We start from the raw sequence: 23,231 nt of genomic DNA on the forward strand, positions 1-23,231 counted from the left end.
ATTTGTGTGGTTACAGGGTTAATTCTGTGTGGTTACAGGGTTAATTCTGTGTGGTTACAGGGTTAATTCTGTGTGGTTACAGGGTTAATTCTGTGTGGTTACAGAGTTAATTCTGTGTGGTTACATAGTTAATTCTGTGTGTTTACAGGGTTAATTCAATTCTGTGTGGTTACAGGGTTAATTCTGTGTGGTTACAGGGTTAATTCTGTGTGGTTACAGGGTTAATTCTGTGTGGTTACAGGGTTAATTCTGTGTGGTTACAGGGTTAATTCTGTGTGGTTACAGGGTTAATTCTGTGTGGTTACAGGGTTAATTCTGTGTGGTTACAGGGTTAATTCTGTGTGGTTACAGGGTTAATTCTGTGTGGTTACAGGGTTAATTCTGTGTGGTTACAGGGTTAATTCTGTGTGGTTACAGGGTTAATTCTGTGTGGTTACAGGGTTAATTCTGTGTGGTTACATAGTTAATTCTGTGTGTTTACAGGGTTAATTCAATTCTGTGTGGTTACAGGGTTAATTCTGTGTGGTTACAGGGTTAATTCTGTGTGGTTACAGGGTTAATTCAATTCTGTGTGGTTACAGGGTTAATTCTGTGTGGTTACAGGGTTAATTCTGTGTGGTTACAGGGTTAATTCTGTGTGGTTACAGGGTTAATTCTGTGTGGTTACAGAGTTAATTCTGTGTGGTTACAGGGTTAATTCTGTGTGGTTACAGGGTTAATTCTGTGTGGTTACAGGGTTAATTCTGTGTGGTTACAGGGTTAATTCTGTGTGGTTACAGGGTTAATTCTGTGTGGTTACAGGGTTAATTCTGTGTGGTTACAGGGTTAATTCTGTGTGGTTACATGGTTAATTCTGTGTGGTTACAGGGTTAATTCTGTGTGGTTACAGGGTTAATTCTGTGTGGTTACAGGGTTAATTCTGTGTGGTTACAGGGTTAATTCTGTGTGGTTACAGGGTTAATTCTGTGTGGTTACAGGGTTAATTCTGTGTGGTTACAGGGTTAATTCTGTGTGGTTACAGGGTTAATTCTGTGTGTTTACAGGGCTAATTGTGTGTGGTTACAGGGTTAATTCTGTGTGGTTACAGGGTTAATTCTGTGTGGTTACATAGTTAATTATGTGTGTTTACAGGGTTAATTCTGTGTGGTTACAGGGTTAATTCTGTGTGGTTACAGGGTTTATTCTGTGTGGTTACAGGGTTAATTCTGTGTGGTTACAGGGTTAATTCTGTGTGGTTACAGGGTTAATTCTGTGTGGTTAATTCTGTGTGGTTACAGGGTTAATTCTGTGTGGTTACAGGGTTAATTCTGTGTGGTTACAGGGTTAATTCTGTGTGGTTACAGGGTTAATTCTGTGTGGTTACAGGGTTAATTCTGTGTGGTTACAGGGTTAATTCTGTGTGGTTACAGGGTTAATTCTGTGTGGTTACAGGGTTAATTCTGTGTGGTTACAGGGTTAATTCTGTGTGGTTACAGGGTTAATTCTGTGTGGTTACAGGGTTAATTCTGTGTGGTTACAGGGTTAATTCTGTGTGGTTACAGGGTTAATTCTGTGTGGTTACAGGGTTAATTCTGTGTGGTTACATAGTTAATTCTGTGTGGTTACAGGGTTAATTCAATTCTGTGTGGTTACAGGGTTAATTCTGTGTGGTTACAGGGTTAATTCTGTGTGGTTACAGGGTTAATTCTGTGTGGTTACAGGGTTAATTCTGTGTGGTTACAGGGTTAATTCTGTGTGGTTACAGGGTTAATTCTGTGTGGTTACAGAGTTAATTCTGTGTGGTTACAGGTTAATTCTGTGTGGTTACAGGGTTAATTCTGTGTGGTTACAGGGTTAATTCTGTGTGGTTACAGGGTTAATTCTGTGTGGTTACAGGGTTAATTCTGTGTGGTTACAGGGTTAATTCTGTGTGGTTACATGGTTAATTCTGTGTGGTTACAGGGTTAATTCTGTGTGGTTACAGGGTTAATTCTGTGTGGTTACAGGGTTAATTCTGTGTGGTTACAGGGTTAATTCTGTGTGGTTACAGGGTTAATTCTGTGTGGTTACAGGGTTAATTCTGTGTGGTTACAGGGTTAATTCTGTATGGTTACAGAGCTAATTCTGTGTGGTTACAGGGTTAATTTTGTGTGGTTACAGGGTTAATTCTGTGTGGTTACAGGGTTGATTCTGTGTGGTTACAGGGTTAATTCTGTGTGGTTACAGGGTTAATTCTGTGTATTTACAGAGTTAATTCTGTGTGGTTACAGGTTAATTCTGTGTGGTTACAGGGTTAATTCTGTGTGGTTACAGGGTTAATTCTGTGTGGTTACAGGGTTAATTCTGTGTGGTTACAGGGTTAATTCTGTGTGGTTACAGGGTTAATTCTGTGTGGTTACAGGGTTAATTCTGTGTGGTTACAGGGTTAATTCTGTGTGGTTACATGGTTAATTCTGTGTGGTTACATAGTTAATTCTGTGTGGTTACAGGGTTAATTCTGTGTGGTTACAGGGTTAATTCTGTGTGGTTACATAGTTAATTCTGTGTGGTTACAGGGTTAATTCAATTCTGTGTGGTTACAGGGTTAATTCTGTGTGGTTACAGGGTTAATTCTGTGTGGTTACAGGGTTAATTCTGTGTGGTTACAGGGTTAATTCTGTGTGGTTACAGAGTTAATTCTGTGTGGTTACAGGTTAATTCTGTGTGGTTACAGGGTTAATTCTTAATTACAGGGTTAATTCTGTGTGGTTACAGGGTTAATTCTGTGTGGTTACAGGGTTAATTCTGTGTGGTTACAGGGTTAATTCTGTGTGGTTACAGGGTTAATTCTGTGTGGTTACAGGGTTAATTCTGTGTGGTTACAGGGTTAATTCTGTGTGGTTACAGGGTTAATTCTGTGTGGTTACAGGGTTAATTCTGTGTGGTTACAGGGTTAATTCTGTGTGGTTACAGGGTTAATTCTGTGTGGTTACAGGGTTAATTCTGTATGGTTACAGAGCTAATTCTGTGTGGTTACATGGTTAATTTTGTGTGGTTACAGGGTTAATTCTGTGTGGTTACAGGGTTGATTCTGTGTGGTTACAGGGTTAATTCTGTGTGGTTACAGGGTTAATTCTGTGTATTTACAGAGTTAATTCTGTGTGGTTACATAGTTAATTCTGTGTGGTTACAGGGTTAATTCTGTGTGGTTACAGGGTTAATTCTGTGTGGTTACAGGGTTAATTCTGTGTGGTTACATGTGTGGTTACAGGGTTAATTCTGTGTGGTTACAGGGTTAATTCTGTGTGGTTACAGGGTTAATTCTGTGTGGTTACAGGGTTAATTCTGTGTGGTTACAGGGTTAATTCTGTGTGGTTACAGGGTTAATTCTGTGTGGTTACAGGGTTAATTCTGTGTGGTTACAGGGTTAATTCTGTGTGGTTACAGGGTTAATTCTGTGTGGTTACAGGGTTAATTCTGTGTGGTTACAGGGTTAATTCTGTGTGGTTACAGGGTTAATTCTGTGTGGTTACAGGGTTAATTCTGTGTGGTTACAGGGTTAATTCTGTGTGGTTACAGGGTTAATTCTGTGTGGTTACAGAGTTAATTCTGTGTGGTTACAGGGTTATTCTGTGTGGTTACAGGGTTAATTCTGTGTGGTTACAGGGTTAATTCTGTGTGGTTACAGGGTTAATTCTGTGTGGTTACAGGGTTAATTCTGTGTGGTTACAGGGTTAATTCTGTGTGGTTACAGGGTTAATTCTGTGTGGTTACAGGGTTAATTCTGTGTGGTTACAGGGTTAATTCTGTGTGGTTACAGGGTTAATTCTGTGTGGTTACAGGGTTAATTCTGTGTGGTTACAGGGTTAATTCTGTGTGGTTACAGGGTTAATTCTGTGTGGTTACAGGGTTAATTCTGTGTGGTTACAGGTTAATTCTGTGTGGTTACAGGGTTAATTCTGTGTGGTTACAGGGTTAATTCTGTGTGGTTACAGGGTTAATTCTGTGTGGTTACAGGGTTAATTCTGTGTGGTTACAGGGTTAATTCTGTGTGGTTACAGGGTTAATTCTGTGTGGTTACAGAGTTAATTCTGTGTGGTTACAGGGTTAATTCTGTGTGGTTACAGGGTTAATTCTGTGTGGTTACAGGGTTAATTCTGTGTGGTTACAGGGTTAATTCTGTGTGGTTACAGAGTTGATTCTGTGTGGTTACAGGGTTAATTCTGTGTGGTTACAGGGTTAATTCTGTGTGGTTACAGGGTTAATTCTGTGTGGTTACAGGGTTAATTCTGTGTGGTTACAGGGTTAATTCTGTGTGGTTACAGGGTTAATTCTGTGTGGTTACAGAGTTAATTCTGTGTGGTTACAGGGTTAATTCTGTGTGGTTACAGGGTTAATTCTGTGTGGTTACATAGTTAATTCTGTGTGGTTACAGGGTTAATTCTGTGTGGTTACAGGGTTAATTCTGTGTGGTTACAGGGTTAATTCTGTGTGGTTACAGGGTTAGTTCAATTCTGTGTGGTTACAGGGTTAATTCTGTGTGGTTACAGGGTTAATTCTGTGTGGTTACAGGGTTAATTCAATTCTGTGTGGTTACAGGGTTAATTCTGTGTGGTTACAGGGTTAATTCTGTGTGGTTACAGGGTTAATTCTGTGTGGTTACAGGGTTAATTCTGTGTGGTTACAGGGTTAATTCTGTGTGGTTACAGGGTTAATTCTGTGTGGTTACAGAGTTAATTCTGTGTGGTTACATAATTAATTCTGTGTGGTTACAGGGTTAATTCTGTGTGGTTACAGGGTTAATTCTGTGTGGTTACAGGGTTAATTCTTTGTGGTTCCAAAGTTAATTCTGTGTGGTTACAGGGCTAATTATGTGTGGTTACAGGGTTAATTCTGTGTGGCTACAGGGTTAACTCTGTGTGGTTACAGGGTTAATTTTGTGTGGTTACAGGGTTAATTCTGTGTGGTTACAGGGTTAATTCTGTGTGGTTACAGAGCTAATTCTGTGTGGTTACAGGGTTAATTCTGTGTGGTTACAGGGTTAGTTCTGTGTGGTTACATAGTTAATTCTGTGTGGTTACAGGGTTAATTCAATTCTGTGTGGTTACAGGGTTAATTCTGTGTGGTTACATGGTTAATTCTGTGTGGTTACAGGGTTAATTCTGTGTGGTTACAGGGTTAATTCTGTGTGGTTACAGGGTTAATTCTGTGTGGTTACAGGGTTAATTCTGTGTGGTTACAGGGTTAATTCTGTGTGGTTACAGGGTTAATTCTGTGTGGTTACAGGGTTAATTCTGTGTGGTTACAGAGTTAATTCTGTGTGGTTACAGGGTTAATTCTGTGTGGTTACAGGGTTAATTCTGTGTGGTTACAGGGTTAATTCTGTGTGGTTACAGGGTTAATTCTGTGTGGTTACAGTTAATTCTGTGTGGTTACAGGGGTTAATTCTGTGTGGTTACAGGGTTAATTCTGTGTGGTTACAGGGTTAATTCTGTGTGGTTACAGGGTTAATTCTGTGTGGTTACAGGGTTAATTCTGTGTGGTTACAGGGTTAATTCTGTGTGGTTACAGGGTTAATTCTGTATGGTTACAGAGCTAATTCTGTGTGGTTACAGGGTTAATTCTGTGTGGTTACAGGGTTAATTCTGTGTGGTTACAGGGTTAATTCTGTGTGGTTACAGGGTTAATTCTGTGTGGTTACAGAGTTAATTCTGTGGTTACATAGTTAATTCTCTGTGTTACAGGGTTAATTAATTCTGTGTGGTTACAGGGTTAATTCTGTGTGGTTACAGGGTTAATTCTGTGTGGTTACAGGGTTAATTCTGTGTGGTTACAGGGTTAATTCTGTGTGGTTACAGGGTTAATTCTGTGTGGTTACAGGGTTAATTCTGTGTGGTTACAGGGTTAATTCTGTGTGGTTACAGGGTTAATTCTGTGTGGTTACAGGGTTAATTCTGTGTGGTTACAGGGTTAATTCTGTGTGGTTACAGGGTTAATTCTGTGTGGTTACAGGGTTAATTCTGTGTGGTTACAGGGTTAATTCTGTGTGGTTACAGGGTTAATTCTGTGTGGTTACAGGGTTAATTGTTGTGTGGTTACAGGGTTAATTCTGTGTGGTTACAGGGTTAATTCTGTGTGGTTACAGGGTTAATTCTGTGTGGTTACAGAGTTAATTCTGTGTGGTTACAGGGTTAATTCTGTGTGGTTACAGGGTTAATTCTGTGTGGTTACAGGGGTTACAGGGTTAATTCTGTGTGGTTACAGGGTTAATTCTGTGTGGTTACAGGGTTAATTCTGTGTGGTTACAGGGCTAATTCTGTGTGGTCACAGAGTTAATTCTGTGTGGTTACAGGGTTAATTCTGTGTGGTTACAGGGTTAATTCTGTGTGCTTACAGGGTTATTTATGTGTGGTTACAGGGTTAATTCTGTGTGGTTACAGGGTTAATTCTGTGTGGTTACAGGGTTAATTCTGTGTGGTTACAGGGTTAATTCTGTGTGGTTACAGGGTTAATTCTGTGTATGGTTACAGAACTAATTCTGTGTGGTTACAGAGTTAATTTGTGTGGTTACATAGTTAATTCTGTGTGGTTACAGGGTTAATTCTGTGTGGTTACAGGGTTAATTCTGTGTGGTTACAGGGTTAATTCTGTGTGGTTACAGGGTTAATTCTGTGTTACAGGGTTAATTGTGTGTGGTTACAGGGTTAATTCTGTGTGGTTACAGGGTTAATTCTGTGTGGTTACAGAGTTAATTCTGTGTGGTTACAGTGTTAATTCTGTGCGGTTACAGGGTTAATTCTGTGTGGTTACAGGGTTAATTCTGTGTGGTTACAGGGTTAATTCTGTGTGGTTACAGGGTTAATTCTGTGTGGTTACAGGGTTAATTCTGTGTGGTTACAGGGTTAATTCTGTGTGGTTACAGGGTTAATTCTGTGTGGTTACAGGGTTAATTCTGTGTGGTTAAGGGTTAATTCTGTGTGATTACAGGGTTAATTCTGTGTGGTTACAGGGTTAATTCTGTGTGGTTACAGAGTTAATTCTGTGTGGTTACATAATTAATTCTGTGTGGTTACAGGGTTAATTCTGTGTGGTTACAGGGTTAATTCTGTGTGGTTACAGGGTTAATTCTGTGTGGTTACAGGGTTAATTCTGTGTGGTTACAGGGTTAATTCTGTATGGTTACAGAGCTAATTCTGTGTGGTTACATGGTTAATTTTGTGTGGTTACAGGGTTAATTCTGTGTGGTTACAGGGTTAATTCTGTGTGGTTACAGGGTTAATTCTGTGTGGTTACAGGGTTAATTCTGTGTATTTACAGAGTTAATTCTGTGTGGTTACAGAGTTAATTCTGTGTGGTTACAGGGTTAATTCTGTGTGGTTACAGGGTTAATTCTGTGTGGTTACAGGGTTAATTCTGTGTGGTTACAGGGTTAATTCTGTGTGGTTACAGGGTTAATTCAATTCTGTGTGGTTACAGGGTTAATTCTGTGTGGTTACAGGGTTAATTCTGTGTGGTTACAGGGTTAATTCTGTGTGGTTACAGGGTTAATTCTGTGTGGTTACAGGGTTAATTCTGTGTGGTTACAGGGTTAATTCTGTGTGGTTACAGGGTTAATTCTGTGTGGTTACAGGGTTAATTCTGTGTGGTTACAGAGTTAATTCTGTGTGGTTACAGGGTTAATTCTGTGTGGTTACAGGGTTAATTCTGTGTGGTTACAGGGTTAATTCTGTGTGGTTACAGGGTTAATTCTGTGTGGTTACAGGGTTAATTCTGTGTGGTTACAGGGTTAATTCTGTGTGGTTACAGGGTTAATTCTGTGTGGTTACAGGGTTAATTCTGTGTGGTTACAGGGTTAATTCTGTGTGGTTACAGGGTTAATTCTGTGTGGTTACAGGGTTAATTCTGTGTGGTTACAGGGTTAATTCTGTGTGGTTACAGGGTTAATTCTGTGTGGTTACAGTGTTAATTCTGTGTGGTTACAGGGTTAATTCTGTGTGGTTACAGGTTAATTCTGTGTGGTTACAGGGTTAATTCTGTGTGGTTACAGGGTTAATTCTGTGTGGTTACAGGGTTAATTCTGTGTGGTTACAGGGTTAATTCTGTGTGGTTACAGGGTTAATTCTGTGTGGTTACAGGGTTAATTCTGTGTGGTTACAGGGTTAATTCTGTGTGGTTACAGGTTAATTCTGTGGTTACAGGGTTAATTCTGTGTGGTTACAGAGTTAATTCTGTGTGGTTACAGGGTTAATTCTGTGTGGTTACAGGGTTAATTCTGTGTGGTTACAGGCTAATTCTGTGTGGTTACAGGGTTAATTCTGTGTGTTTACATGGTTAATTCTGTGTGGTTACAGGGTTAATTCTGTGTGTTTACAGGGTTAATTCTGTGTGGTTACAGGGTTAATTCTGTGTGGTTACAGGGTTAATTCTGTGTGGTTACAGGGTTAATTCTGTGTGGTTACAGGGTTAATTCTGTGTGGTTACAGGGTTAATTCTGTGTGGTTACAGGTTAATTCTGTGTGGTTACATAGTTAATTCTGTGTGGTTACAGGGTTAATTCTGTGTGGTTACAGGGTTAATTCTGTGTGGTTACAGGGTTAATTCTGTGTGGTTACAGGGTTAATTCTGTGTGGTTACAGGGTTAATTCTGTGTGGTTACAGGGTTAATTCTGTGTGGTTACAGAGTTAATTCTGTGTGGTTACAGGGTTAATTTTCTGTGTGGTTACAGGGTTAATTCTGTGTGGTTACAGGGTTAATTCTGTGTGGTTACAGGGTTAATTCTGTGTGGTTACAGGGTTAATTCTGTGTGGTTACAGGGTTAATTCTGTGTGGTTACAGGGTTAATTCTGTGTGGTTACAGGGTTAATTCTGTGTGGTTACAATTCTGTGTGGTTACAGGGTTAATTCTGTGTGGTTACAGAGTTAATTCTGTGTGGTTACATAGTTAATTTCTGTGTTTACAGGGTTAATTCTGTGTGGTTACAGGGTTAATTCTGTGTGGTTACAGGGTTAATTCTGTGTGGTTACAGGGTTAATTCTGTGTGGTTACAGGGTTAATTCTGTGTGGTTACAGGGTTAATTCTGTGTGGTTACAGGGTTTGGGAGTTAATTCTGTGTGGTTACAGGGTTAATTCTGTGTGGTTACAGGGTTAATTCTGTGTGGTTACAGGGTTAATTCTGTGTGGTTACAGAGTTAATTCTGTGTGGTTACAGGGTTAATTCTGTGTGGTTACAGGGTTAATTCTGTGTGGTTACAGGGTTAATTCTGTGTGGTTACAGAGTTAATTCTGTGTGGTTACAGGGTTAATTCAGGGTTAATTCTGTGTGGTTACAGGGTTAATTCTGTGTGGTTACAGGGTTAATTCTGTGTGGTTACAGGGTTAATTCTGTGTGGTTACAGAGTTAATTCTGTGTGGTTACATAGTTAATTCTGTGTGGTTACAGGGTTAATTCAATTCTGTGTGGTTACAGGGTTAATTCTGTGTGGTTACAGGGTTAATTCTGTGTGGTTACAGGGTTAATTCTGTGTGGTTACAGGGTTAATTCTGTGTGGTTACAGGGTTAATTCTGTGTGGTTACAGGGTTAATTCTGTGTGGTTACAGGGTTAATTCTGTGTGGTTACAGGGTTAATTCTGTGTGGTTACAGAGTTAATTCTGTGTGGTTACATAGTTAATTCTGTGTGGTTACAGGGTTTAATTCTGTGTGGTTACAGGGTTAATTCTGTGTGGTTACAGGGTTAATTCTGTGTGGTTACAGGGTTAATTCTGTGTGGTTACAGGGTTAATTCTGTGTGGTTACAGGGTTAATTCTGTGTGGTTACAGGGTTAATTCTGTGTGGTTACAGGGTTAATTCTGTGTGGTTACAGGGTTAATTCTGTGTGGTTACAGAGTTAATTCTGTGTGGTTAAATAGTTAATTCTGTGTTTACAGGGTTAATTAATTCTGTGTGGTTACAGGGTTAATTCTGTGTGGTTACAGGGTTAATTCTGTGGTTACAGGGTTAATTCTGTGTGGTTACAGGGTTAATTCTGTGTGGTTACAGGGTTAATTCTGTGTGGTTACAGGGTTAATTCTGTGTGGTTACAGGGTTAATTCTGTGTGGTTACAGGGTTAATTCTGTGTGGTTACAGGGTTAATTCTGTGTGGTTACAGGGTTAATTCTGTGTGGTTACAGGGTTAATTCTGTGTGGTTACAGGGTTAATTCTGTGTGGTTACAGGGTTAATTCTGTGTGGTTACAGAGTTAATTCTGTGTGGTTACAGAGTTAATTCTGTGTGGTTACATAATTAATTATGTGTGGTTACAGGGTTAATTCAATTCTGTGTGGTTACAGGGTTAATTCTGTGTGGTTACATGGTTAATTCTGTGTGGTTACAGGGTTAATTATGTGTGGTTACAGGGTTAATTCTGTGTGGTTACAGAGTTAATTCTGTGTGGTTACAGGGTTAATTGTGTGTGGTTACAGAGTTAATTCTGTGTGGTTACAGTGTTAATTCTGTGCGGTTACAGGGTTAATTCTGTATGGTTACAGAGCTAATTCTGTGTGGTTACAGGGTTAATTCTGTGTGGTTACAGGGTTAATTCTGTGTGGTTACAGAGTTGATTCTGTGTGGTTACAGGGTTAATTCTGTGTGGTTACAGGGTTAATTCTGTGTGGTTACAGGGTTAATTCTGTGTGGTTACAGGGTTAATTCTGTGTGGTTACAGGGTTAATTCTGTGTGGTTACAGGGTTAATTCTGTGTGGTTACAGGGTTAATTCTGTGTGGTTACAGGGTTAATTCTGTATGGTTACAGAGCTAATTCTGTGTGGTTACAGGGTTAATTCTGTGTGGTTACAGGGTTAATTCTGTGTGGTTACAGAGTTGATTCTGTGTGGTTACAGGGTTAATTCTGTGTGGTTACAGGGTTAATTCTGTGTGGTTGCAGGGTTAATTCTGTATGGTTACTGAGCTAATTCTGTGTGGTTACAGGGTTAATTGTGTGTGGTTACAGGGTTAATTCTGTGTGGTTACAGGGTTAATTATGTGTGGTTACAGGGTCAATTCTGTGTGGTTACAGAGTTAATTCTGTGTGGTTACAGGGTTAATTCTGTGTGGTTACAGGGTTAATTCTGTGTGGTTACAGGGTTAATTCTGTGTGGTTACAGGGTTAATTCTGTGTGGTTACAGGGTTAATTCTGTGTGGTTACAGGGTTAATTCTGTGTGGTTACAGGGTTAATTCTGTGTGGTTACAGGGTTAATTCTGTGTGGTTACAGGGTTAATTCTGTGGTTACAGGGTTAATTCTGTGTGGTTACAGGGTTAATTCTGTGTGGTTACAGGGTTAATTCTGTGTGGTTACAGGGTTAATTCTGTGTGGTTACAGAAGTTAATTCTGTGTGGTTACAGAGTTAATTCTGTGTGGTTACATAATTAATTATTCTGTGTGGTTACAGGGTTAATTCAATTCTGTGTGGTTACAGGGTTAATTCTGTGTGGTTACAGGGTTAATTCTGTGTGGTTACAGGGTTAATTCTGTGTGGTTACAGGGTTAATTCTGTGTGGTTACAGGGTTAATTCTGTGTGGTTACAGGGTTAATTCTGTGTGGTTACAGAGTTAATTCTGTGTGGTTACAGGGTTAATTCTGTGTGGTTACAGGGTTAATTCTGTGTGGTTACAGAGTTAATTCTGTGTGGTTACAGGGTTAATTCTGTGTGGTTACAGGGTTAATTCTGTGTGGTTACAGGGTTAATTCTGTGTGGTTACAGGGTTAATTCTGTGTGGTTACAGGGTTAATTCTGTGGTTACAGGGTTAATTCTGTGTGGTTACAGGGTTAATTCTGTGTGGTTACAGGGTTAATTCTGTGTGGTTACATGGTTAATTCTGTGTGGTTACAGGGTTAATTCTGTGTGGTTACAGGGTTAATTCTGTGTGGTTACAGGGTTAATTCTGTGTGGTTACAGGGTTAATTCTGTGTGGTTACAGGGTTAATTCTGTGTGGTTACAGGGTTAATTCTGTGTGGTTACAGGGTTAATTCTGTATGGTTAAGAGTTAATTCTGTGTGGTTACAGGGTTAATTCTGTGTGGTTACATAGTTAATTCTGTGTGGTTACAGGGTTAATTCAATTCTGTGTGGTTACAGGGTTAATTCTGTGTGGTTACATGGTTAATTCTGTGTGGTTACAGGGTTAATTCTGTGTGGTTACAGGGTTAATTCTGTGTGGTTACATAGTTAATTCTGTGTGGTTACAGGGTTAATTCTGTGTGGTTACAGAGTTAATTCTGTGTGGTTACAGGGTTAATTCTGTGTGGTTACAGGGTTAATTCTGTATGGTTACAGAGCTAATTCTGTGTGGTTACAGGGTTAATTCTGTGTGGTTACAGGGTTAATTCTGTGTGGTTACAGGGTTAATTCTGTGTGGTTACAGGGTTAATTCTGTGTGGTTACAGGGTTAATTCTGTGTGGTTACAGGGTTAATTCTGTGTGGTTACAGGGTTAATTCTGTGTGGTTACAGGGTTAATTCTGTGTGGTTACAGGGTTAATTCTGTGTGGTTACAGAGTTAATTCTGTGTGGTTACAGGGTTAATTCTGTGTGGTTACAGGGTTAATTCTGTGTGGTTACAGGGTTAATTCTGTGTGGTTACAGAGTTAATTCTGTGTGGTTACAGGGTTAATTCTGTGTGGTTACAGAGTTAATTCTGTGTGGTTACAGGGTTAATTCTGTGTGGTTACAGGGTTAATTCTGTGTGGTTACAGGGTTAATTCTGTGTGGTTACAGGGTTAATTCTGTGTGGTTACAGGGTTAATTCTGTGTGGTTACAGGTTAATTCTGTGTGGTTACAGGGTTAATTCTGTGTGGTTACAGGGTTAATTCTGTGTGGTTACAGGGTTAATTCTGTGTGGTTACAGAGTTAATTCTGTGTGGTTACAGGGTTAATTCTGTGTGGTTACAGGGTTAATTCTGTGTGGTTACAGGGTTAATTCTGTGTGGTTACAGGGTTAATTCTGTGTGGTTACAGAGTTAATTCTGTGTGGTTACAGGGTTAATTCTGTGTGGTTACAGGGTTAATTATGTGTGGTTACAATTCTGTGTGGTTACAGGGTTAATTCTGTGTGGTTACAGGGTTAATTCTGTGTGGTTACAGGGTTAATTCTGTGTGGTTACAGGGTTAATTCTGTGTGGTTACAGAGTTAATTCTGTGTGGTTGTGTGGTTACAGGGTTAATTCTGTGTGGTTACAGGTTAATTCTGTGTGGTTACAGGGTTAATTCTGTGTGGTTACAGGGTTAATTCTGTGTGGTTACAGGGTTAATTCTGTGTGGTTACAGGGTTAATTCTGTGTGGTTACAGGGTTTCTGTGTGGTTACAGGGTTAATTCTGTGTGGTTACAGGGTTAATTCTGTGTGGTTACAGGGTTAATTCTGTGTGGTTACAGGGTTAATTCTGTGTGGTTACAGGGTTAATTTTGTGTGGTTACAGGGTTAATTCTGTGTGGTTACAGGGTTGATTCTGTGTGGTTACAGGGTTAATTCTGTGTGGTTACAGGGTTAATTCTGTGTGGTTACAGGGTTAATTCTGTGTGAATTCTGTGTGATTACAGGGTTAATTCAATTCTGTGTGGTTACAGGGTTAATTCTGTGTGGTTACAGGGTTAATTCTGTGTGGTTACAGGGTTAATTCTGTGTGGTTACAGGGTTAATTCTGTGTGGTTACAGGGTTAATTCTGTGTGGTTACAGGGTTAATTCTGTGTGGTTACATAGTTAATTCTGTGTGGTTACAGGGTTAATTCTGTGTGGTTACAGAGTTAATTCTGTGTGGTTACATAGTTAATTCTGTGTGTTTACAGGGTTAATTCAATTCTGTGTGGTTACAGGGTTAATTCTGTGTGGTTACAGGGTTAATTCAATTCTGTGTGGTTACAGGGTTAATTATGTGTGGTTACAGGGTTAATTCTGTGTGGTTACAGGGTTAATTCTGTGTGGTTACAGGGTTAATTCTGTGTGGTTACAGGGTTAATTCTGTGTGGTTACAGGGTTAATTCTGTGTGGTTACAGGGTTAATTTCTGTGGTTACAGGGTTAATTCTGTGTGGTTACAGGGTTAATTCTGTGTGGTTACAGGGTTAATTCTGTGTGGTTACAGGGTTAATTCTGTGGTTACAGGGTTAATTCTGTGTGGTTACAGAGTTAATTCTGTGTGGTTACAGGGTTAATTCTGTGTGGTTACAGGGTTAATTATGTGTGGTTACAGGGTTAATTCTGTGTGGTTACATGGTTAATTCTGTGTGGTTACAGGGTTAATTATGTGTGGTTACAGGGTTAATTCTGTGTGGTTACAGAGTTAATTCTGTGTGGTTACAGGGTTAATTCTCTGTGGTTACAGAGCTAATTCTGTGTGGTTACAGGGTTAATTCTGTGTGGTTACAGGGTTAACATGGTTACAGAGCTAATTCTGTGTGGTTACAGGGTTAATTCTGTGTGGTTACAGGGTTAATTCTGTGTGGTTACAGAGTTAATTCTGTGTGGTTACAGGGTTAATTCTGTGTGGTTACAGGGTTAATTCTGTGTGGTTACAGGGTTAATTCTGTGTGGTTACAGAGTTAATTCTGTGTGGTTACAGGGTTAATTCTGTGTGGTTACAGGGTTAATTCTGTGTGGTTACAGAGTTAATTCTGTGTGGTTACAGGGTTAATTCTGTATGGTTACAGAGCTAATTCTGTGTGGTTACAGGGTTAATTCTGTGTGGTTACAGGGTTAATTCTGTGTGGTTACAGGGTTAATTCTGTGTGGTTACAGGGTTAATTCTGTGTGGTTACAGGGTTAATTCTGTGTGGTTACAGGGTTAATTATGGTTACAGGAGCTAATTCTGTGTGGTTACAGGGTTAATTCTGTGTGGTTACAGGGTTAATTCTGTGTGGTTACAGGGTTAATTCTGTGTGGTTACAGGGTTAATTCTGTGTGGTTACAGAGTTAATTCTGTGTGGTTACAGGGTTAATTCTGTGTGGTTACAGGGTTAATTCTGTGGGTTACAGGGTTAATTCTGTGTGGTTACAGGGTTAATTCTGTGTGGTTACAGGGTTAATTCTGTGTGGTTACAGGGTTAATTCTGTGTGGTTACAGGGTTAATTCTGTGTGGTTACAGGGTTAATTCTGTGTGGTTACAGGGTTAATTCTGTGTGGTTACAGGGTTAATTCTGTGTGGTTACAGGGTTAATTCTGTGTGGTTACAGGGTTAATTCTGTGTGGTTACAGGGTTAATTCTGTGTGGTTACATGGTTAATTCTGTGTGGTTACAGGGTTAATTCTGTGTGGTTACAGGGTTAATTCTGTGTGGTTACAGGGTTAATTCTGTGTGGTTACAGGGTTAATTCTGTGTGGTTACAGGGTTAATTCTGTGTGGTTACAGGGTTAATTCTGTGTGGTTACAGGGTTAATTCTGTGTGGTTACAGGGTTAATTCTGTGTGGTTACAGAGTTAATTCTGTGTGGTTACATAATTAATTCTGTGTGGTTACAGGGTTAATTCAATTCTGTGTGGTTACAGGGTTAATTCTGTGTGGTTACAGGGTTAATTCTGTGTGGTTACAGGGTTAATTCTGTGTGGTTACAGGGTTAATTCTGTGTGGTTACAGAGTTAATTCTGTGTGGTTACAGGGTTAATTCTGTGTGGTTACAGGGTTAATTCTGTGTGGTTACAGGGTTAATTCTGTGTGGTTACAGGGTTAATTCTGTATGGTTACAGAGCTAATTCTGTGTGGTTACAGGGTTAATTCTGTGTGGTTACAGGGTTAATTCTGTGTGGTTACAGGGTTGATTCTGTGTGGTTACAGGGTTAATTCTGTGTGGTTACAGGGTTAATTCTGTGTGGTTACAGGGTTAATTCTGTGTGGTTACAGGGTTAATTCTGTGTGGTTACAGGGTTAATTCTGTATGGTTACAGGGTTGATTCTGTGTGGTTACAGGGTTAATTCTGTGTGGTTACAGGGTTAATTCTGTGGGGTTACAGGGTTAATTCTGTGTGGTTACAGGGTTAATTCTGTGTGGTTACAGGGTTAATTCTGTGTGGTTACAGGGTTAATTCTATGGTTACAGGGTTAATTCTGTGTGGTTACAGGGTTAATTCTGTGTGGTTACAGGGTTAATTCTGTGTGGTTACAGGGTTAATTCAATTCTGTGTGGTTACAGGGTTAATTCTGTGTGGTTACAGGGTTAATTCTGTGTGGTTACAGGGTTAATTCTGTGTGGTTACAGGGTTAATTCTGTGTGGTTACAGGGTTAATTCTGTGTGGTTACAGGGTTAATTCTGTGTGGTTACAGGGTTAATTCTGTTAATTCTGTGTGGTTACAGGGTTAATTCTGTATGGTTACAGAGCTAATTCTGTGTGGTTACAGGGTTAATTCTGTGTGGTTACAGGGTTAATTCTGTGTGGTTACAGGGTTAATTCTGTGTGGTTACAGGGTTAATTCTGTGTGGTTACAGGGTTAATTCTGTGTGGTTACAGGGTTAATTCTGTGTGGTTACAGAGTTAATTCTGTGTGGTTACAGGGTTAATTGTGTGTGGTTACAGGGTTAATTCTGTGTGGTTACAGGGTTAATTCTGTGTGGTTACAGGGTTAATTCTGTGTGGTTACAGGGTTAATTCTGTGTGGTTACAGGGTTAATTCTGTGTGGTTACAGAGTTAATTCTGTGTGGTTACAGGGTTAATTGTGTGTGGTTACAGAGTTAATTCTGTGTGGTTACAGTGTTAATTCTGTGTGGTTACAGGGTTAATTCTGTGTGGTTACAGTTAATTCTGTGTGGTTACAGGGTTAATTCTGTGTGGTTACAGGGTTAATTCTGTGTGGTTACAGGTTAATTCTGTGTGGTTACAGGGTTAATTCTGTGTGGTTACAGGGTTAATTCTGTGTGGTTACAGGGTTAAATGGTTACAGAGCTAATTCTGTGTGGTTACAGGGTTAATTCTGTGTGGTTACAGGGTTAATTCTGTGTGGTTACAGGGTTAATTCTGTGTGGTTACAGGGTTAATTCTGTGTGGTTACAGGGTTAATTCTGTGTGGTTACAGGGTTAATTCTGTGTGGTTACAGGGTTAATTCTGTGTGGTTACAGGGTTAATTCTGTGTGGTTACAGAGTTAATTCTGTGTGGTTACAGGGTTAATTCTGTGTGGTTACAGGGTTAATTCTGTGTGGTTACAGGGTTAATTCTGTGTGGTTACAGAGTTAATTCTGTGTGGTTACAGGGTTAATTCTGTGTGGTTACAGGGTTAATTCTGTGTGGTTACAGGGTTAATTCTGTGTGGTTACAGGGTTAATTCTGTGTGGTTACAGGGTTAATTCTGTGTGGTTACAGGGTTAATTCTGTGTGGTTACAGGGTTAATTCTGTGTGGTTACAGGGTTAATTCTGTGTGGTTACAGGGTTAATTCTGTGTGGTTACAGGGTTAATTCTGTGTGGTTACAGGGTTAATTCTGTGTGGTTACAGAGTTAATTCTGTGTGGTTACAGGGTTAATTCTGTGTGGTTACAGGGTTAATTCTGTGTGGTTACAGTTAATTCTGTGTGGTTACAGGGTTAATTCTGTGTGGTTACAGGGTTAATTCTGTGTGGTTACAGGGTTAATTCTGTGTGGTTACAGGGTTAATTCTGTGTGATTACAGGGTTAATTCTGTGTGGTTACAGGGTTAATTCTGTGTGGTTACAGAGTTAATTCTGTGTGGTTACATAATTAATTCTGTGTGGTTACAGGGTTAATTCTGTGTGGTTACAGGGTTAATTCTGTGTGGTTACAGGGTTAATTCTGTGTGGTTACAGGGTTAATTCTGTGTGGTTACAGGGTTAATTCTGTGTGGTTACAGGGTTAATTCTGTGTGGTTACAGGGTTAATTCTGTGTGGTTACAGGGTTAATTCTGTATGGTTACAGAGCTAATTCTGTGTGGTTACAGGGTTAATTTTGTGTGGTTACAGGGTTAATTCTGTGTGGTTACAGGGTTGATTCTGTGTGGTTACAGGGTTAATTCTGTGTGGTTACAGGGTTAATTCTGTGTGGTTACAGGGTTAATTCTGTGTGGTTACAGAGTTAATTCTGTGTGGTTACAGGGTTAATTCTGTGTGGTTACAGGGTTAATTCTGTGTGGTTACAGGGTTAATTCTGTGTGGTTACAGGGTTAATTCTGTGTGGTTACAGGGTTAATTCTGTGTGGTTACAGGGTTAATTCTGTGTGGTTACAGGGTTAATTCTGTGTGGTTACAGGGTTAATTCTGTGTGGTTACAGGGTTAATTCTGTGTGGTTACAGGGTTAATTCTGTGTGGTTACAGGGTTAATTCTGTGTGGTTACAGGGTTAATTCTGTGTGGTTACAGGGTTAATTCTGTGTGGTTACAGGGTTAATTCTGTGTGGTTACAGGGTTAATTCTGTGTGGTTACAGGGTTAATTCTGTGTGGTTACAGAGTTAATTCTGTGTGGTTACAGAGTTAATTCTGTGTGGTTACAGGGTTAATTCTGTGTGGTTACAGGGTTAATTCTGTGTGGTTACAGGGTTAATTCTGTGTGGTTACAGGGTTAATTCTGTGTGGTTACAGGGTTAATTCTGTGTGGTTACAGGGTTAATTCTGTATGGTTACAGAGCTAATTCTGTGTGGTTACATGGTTAATTTTGTGTGGTTACAGGGTTAATTCTGTGTGGTTACAGGGTTGATTCTGTGTGGTTACAGGGTTAATTCTGTGTGGTTACAGGGTTAATTCTGTGTGGTTACAGAGTTAATTCTGTGTGGTTACATAGTTAATTCTGTGTGGTTACAGGGTTAATTCAATTCTGTGTGGTTACAGGGTTAATTCTGTGTGGTTACAGGGTTAATTCTGTGTGGTTACAGGGTTAATTCTGTGTGGTTACAGGGTTAATTCTGTGTGGTTACAGGGTTAATTCTGTGTGGTTACAGGGTTAATTCTGTGTGGTTACATGGTTAATTCTGTGTGGTTACAGGGTTAATTCTGTGTGGTTACAGGGTTAATTCTGTGTGGTTACAGGGTTAATTCTGTGTGGTTACAGGGTTAATTCTGTGTGGTTACAGGGTTAATTCTGTGTGGTTACAGGGTTAATTCTGTGTGGTTACAGGGTTAATTCTGTGTGGTTACAGGGTTAATTCTGTGTGGTTACAGGGTTAATTCTGTGTGGTTACATGGTTAATTCTGTGTGGTTACAGGTTAATTCTGTGTGGTTACAGGGTTAATTGTGTGTGGTTACAGAGTTAATTCTGTGTGGTTACAGTGTTAATTCTGTGCGGTTACAGGGTTAATTCTGTATGATTACAGGGCTAATTGTGTGTGGTTACAGGGTTGATCCTATGTGGTTACAGGGTTAATTCTGTGTGGTTACAGGGTTAATTCTGTGTGGTTGCATGGTTAATTCTGTGTGGTTACAGGGTTAATTCTGTGTGGTTACAGGGTTAATTCTGTGTGGTTACAGGGTTAATTCTGTGTGGTTACAGGGTTAATTCTGTGTGGTTACAGGGTTAATTCTGTGTGGTTACAGGGTTAATTCTGTGTGGTTACAGGGTTAATTCTGTGTGGTTACAGGGTTAATTCTGTGTGGTTACAGGGTTAATTCTGTGTGGTTACAGGGTTAATTCTGTGTGGTTACAGGGTTAATTCTGTGTGGTTACAGGGTTAATTCTGTGTGGTTACAGGGTTAATTCTGTGTGGTTACAGGGTTAATTCTGTGTGGTTACAGAGTTAATTCTGTGTGGTTACAGGGTTAATTCTGTGTGGTTACAGGTTAATTCTGTGTGGTTACAGGGTTAATTCTGTGTGGTTACAGGGTTAATTCTGTGTGGTTACAGGGTTAATTCTGTGTGGTTACAGGGTTGATTCTGTGTGGTTACAGGGTTAATTCTGTGTGGTTACAGGGTTAATTCTGTGTGGTTGCAGGGTTAATTCTGTGTGTTTACAGGGTTAATTCTGTGTGGTTACAGGGTTAATTCTGTGTGGTTACAGGGTTAATTCTGTGTGGTTACAGGGTTAATTCTGTGTGGTTACAGGGTTAATTCTGTGTGGTTACAGGGTTAATTCTGTGTGGTTACAGGGTTAATTCTGTGTGGTTACAGGGTTAATTCTGTGTGGTTACAGGGTTAATTCTGTGTGGTTACAGGGTTAATTCTGTGTGGTTACAGGGCTAATTGTGTGTGGTTACAGGGTTAATTTTGTGTGGTTACAGGGTTAATTCTGTATGGTTACAGAGCTAATTCTGTGTGGTTACAGGGTTAATTTTGTGTGGTTACAGGGTTAATTCTGTGTGGTTAAGGGTTGATTCTGTGTGGTTACAGGGTTAATTCTGTGTGGTTACAGGGTTAATTCTGTGTATTTACAGAGTTAATTCTGTGTGGTTACATAGTTAATTCTGTGTGGTTACAGGGTTAATTCTGTGTGGTTACAGGGTTAATTCTGTGTGGTTACAGGGTTAATTCTGTGTGGTTACAGGGTTAGTTATGTGTGGTTACATAGTTAATTCTGTGTGGTTACAGGGTTAATTCAATTCTGTGTGGTTACAGGGTTAATTATGTGTGGTTACGTGGTTAATTCTGTGTGGTTACATAGTTAATTATGTGTGATTACAGGGTTAATTCTGTGTGGTTACAGGGTTAATTCTGTGTGGTTACAGGGTTTATTCTGTGTGGTTACAGGTTTAATTCTGTGTGGTTACAGGGTTAATTATGTGTGGTTACAGAGTTAATTCTGTGTGGCTACAGGGTTAACTCTGTGTGGTTACAGGGTTAATTTTGTGTGGTTACAGGGTTAATTCTGTGTGGTTACAGGGTTAATTCTGTGTGGTTACAGAGCTAATTCTGTGTGGTTACAGGGTTAATTCTGTGTGGTTACAGGGTTAATTCTGTGTGGTTACATGGTTAATTCTGTGTGGTTACAGGGTTAATTATGTGTGGTTACAGGGTTAATTCTGTGTGGTTACAGAGTTAATTCTGTGTGGTTACAGGGTTAATTGTGTGTGGTTACAGAGTTAATTCTGTGTGGTTACAGTGTTAATTCTGTGCGGTTACAGGGTTAATTCTGTATGGTTACAGAGCTAATTCTGTGTGGTTACAGGGTTAATTCTGTGTGGTTACAGGGTTAATTCTGTGTGGTTACAGAGTTGATTCTGTGTGGTTACAGGGTTAATTCTGTGTGGTTACAGGGTTAATTCTGTGTGGTTACAGGGTTAATTACAGGGTTAATTCTGTGTGGTTACAGGGTTAATTCTGTGTGGTTACAGGGTTAATTCTGTGTGGTTACAGGGTTAATTCTGTGTGGTTACAGGGTTAATTCTGTGTGGTTACAGGGTTAATTCTGTGTGGTTACAGAGTTAATTCTGTGTGGTTACAGTGGTTAAGGGTTAATTCTGTGTGGTTACAGGGTTAATTCTGTGTGGTTACAGGGTTAATTCTGTGTGGTTACAAAGTTAATTCTGTGTGGTTACAGGGTTAATTCTGTGTGGTTACAGGGTTAATTCTGTGGTTACAGAGTTAATTCTGTGTGGTTACAGGGTTAATTCTGTGTGGTTACAGGGTTAATTCTGTGTGGTTACAGGGTTAATTCTGTGTGGTTACAGGGTTAATTCTGTGTGGTTACAGGGTTAATTCTGTGTGGTTACAGGGTTAATTCTGTGTGGTTACAGGGTTAATTCTGTGTGGTTGCAGGGTTAATTCTGTGTGTTTACAGGGTTAATTCTGTGTGGTTACAGGGTTAATTCTGTGTGGTTACAGGGTTAATTCTGTGTGGTTACAGGGTTAATTCTGTGTGGTTACAGGGTTAATTCTGTGTGGTTAGTTAATTCTGTGTGGTTACAGGGTTAATTCTGTGTGGTTACAGGGTTAATTCTGTGTGGTTACAGAGTTAATTCTGTGTGGTTACAGGGTTAATTTGTGTGGTTACAGGGTTAATTCTGTGTGGTTACAGGGTTAATTCTGTGTGGTTACAGGGTTAATTCTGTGTGGTTACAGGGTTAATTCTGTGTGTTTACAGGGTTAATTCTGTGTGGTTACAGAGTTAATTCTGTGTGGTTATCAGGGTTAATTAATTCTGTGTGGTTACAGGGTTAATTCTGTGTGGTTACAGGGTTAATTCTGTGTGGTTACAGGGTTAATTCTGTGTGGTTACAGGGTTAATTCTGTGTGGTTACAGGGTTAATTCTGTGGTTACAGGGTTAATTCTGTGTGGTTACAGGGTTAATTCTGTGTGGTTACAGGGTTAATTCTGTGTGGTTACAGGGTTAATTCTGTGTGGTTACAGGGTTAATTCTGTGTGGTTACAGGGTTAATTCTGTGTGGTTACAGAGTTAATTATGTGTGGTTAAATAGTTAATTCTCTGTGTTTACAGGGTTAATTCAATTCTGTGTGGTTACAGGGTTAATTCTGTGTGGTTACAGGGTTAATTCTGTGTGGTTACAGGGTTAATTCAATTCTGTGTGGTTACAGGGTTAATTCTGTGTGGTTACAGGGTTAATTCTGTGTGGTTACAGGGTTAATTCTGTGTGGTTACAGGGTTAATTCTGTGTGGTTACAGAGTTAATTCTGTGTGGTTACAGGGTTAATTCTGTGTGGTTACAGGGTTAATTCTGTGTGGTTACAGGGTTAATTCTGTGTGGTTACAGGGTTAATTCTGTGTGGTTACATGGTTAATTCTGTGTGGTTACAGGGTTAATTCTGTGTGGTTACAGGGTTAATTCTGTGTGGTTACAGGGTTAATTCTGTGTGGTTACAGAGTTAATTCTGTGTGGTTAAATAGTTAATTCTCTGTGTTTACAGGGTTAATTCTGTGTGGTTACAGGGTTAATTCTGTGTGGTTACAGGGTTAATTCTGTGTGGTTACAGGGTTAATTCTGTGTGTTTACAGAGTTAATTCTGTGTGGTTACAGGGTTAATTCTGTGTGGTTACAGGGTTAATTATGTGTGGTTACAGGGTTAATTCTGTGTGGTTACAGGGTTAATTATGTGTGGTTACAGGGTTAATTCTGTGTGGTTACAGGGTTAATTCTGTTTGGTTACAGGGTTAATTCTGTGTGGTTACATAGTTAATTCTCTGTGTTTACAGGGTTAATTCAATTCTGTGTGGTTACAGGGTTAATTCTGTGTGGTTACAGGGTTAATTCTGTGTGGTTACAGGGTTAATTCTGTGTGGTTACAGGGTTAATTCTGTGTGGTTACAGGGTTAATTCTGTATGGTTACAGAGCTAATTCTGTGTGGTTACAGGGTTAATTTTGTGTGGTTACAGGGTTAATTCTGTGTGGTTACAGGGTTGA

This window comes from Oncorhynchus nerka, linkage group LG2, assembly GCF_034236695.1.
Source record: "Oncorhynchus nerka isolate Pitt River linkage group LG2, Oner_Uvic_2.0, whole genome shotgun sequence".
NCBI classification, from domain to species: domain Eukaryota; kingdom Metazoa; phylum Chordata; class Actinopteri; order Salmoniformes; family Salmonidae; genus Oncorhynchus; species Oncorhynchus nerka.